This window comes from Gavialis gangeticus, unplaced genomic scaffold (genome assembly GCF_001723915.1).
Source record: "Gavialis gangeticus isolate Ggan-Ray unplaced genomic scaffold, GavGan_comp1, whole genome shotgun sequence".
Taxonomy (NCBI): Eukaryota; Metazoa; Chordata; order Crocodylia; family Gavialidae; genus Gavialis; species Gavialis gangeticus.
The window spans coordinates 27230421-27231309 of NW_017728998.1; the positions used below are offsets into that span (position 1 = coordinate 27230421).

The window sequence follows — 889 nt, forward strand, 5'->3', positions numbered from 1 at the left end:
ATGGCCTTTTTTCTATATTGGCCTTGTTATACGTTGTACTTTGAGTCGCACAAATGTTGATCAGCTTAGTGCTAGTTTGGAATTTGGAGCAATCACACCTAGCAAACCTCTTGGTGCCCACATGCTCCTGGCTCGCTGTCAGATGCATCTGGACACATCTAGGCACATGTGTCCCACAGGCTGTTCTCAGCACCCTGCCTTAAGCTCTCCCCAACCCCACTCAGCTCTGCCTCACATTAACTCTGCCCCCCCACTCCTCCTTGGGCCCCACCCAGGCCTGGCAGGGGCAGCCCAGCAGTGAGTGGGGTGAGCAGACAGACACCCCCAGGCCCTGGGGCAAGGGGAAGGCCCAGGCAGCAGCCCTGGGAAGCCAGGAGCACCAGCACAGGTGGTGGCAGTGGGCACAGGGCTGAGTCTGGGAATGGAGCTGAGGGCTGGAGTAGCAGGAACAGCTGGTGTAGCCAGATCCACCCCTAAGTTGACTTCACTCTACAGCTGGGAGTGGAGTCTGCCGGCAGCTAAGGTACATAGGGGAGTGGCCACTGCATCCTGGGATACTGCAGGACTTCAGCTTGAGCACCACATCTGTGGGGAGTGGCCACACCTTACTGGAACAGGAACTGGGTTGTGTGGCTCAGAGATAATCCTGCCCTGGAGTGGCATAACTTGAGCCATATCATGAGTGCTTTAAGCTACTGAAAGGTGTTAATGTGCAGACAATCCAAGGTTAAGAGCTCCAGGAGCCACCCAAAATTAACGTGGGACAAGGCCCAATGTCTGAATAGTTTAACTCACCCTGCCTACAGTTCACTCTCTCGCTCTCCCTCTTTGCAGATAAATTACCAGTTTTACCTTTGCTTCATGTTTCCCCTACTTTCAGAAGCATCTC

The 889-nt window shown here is 54.0% G+C and overlaps 1 long non-coding RNA gene across 1 annotated transcript in view; it reads right to left on the reverse strand.

Moving 5' to 3' along the window:
- Positions 1–552: 552 nt before the first annotated feature.
- The window catches only part of LOC109289409, a 21915-nt gene continuing 21578 nt past the window's right edge, over positions 553–889 (reverse strand). The window contains exon 3 of the long non-coding RNA XR_002095356.1: positions 553–651. This is a non-coding gene — a long non-coding RNA (uncharacterized LOC109289409). The remainder of the gene's footprint in view (positions 652–889) is intronic.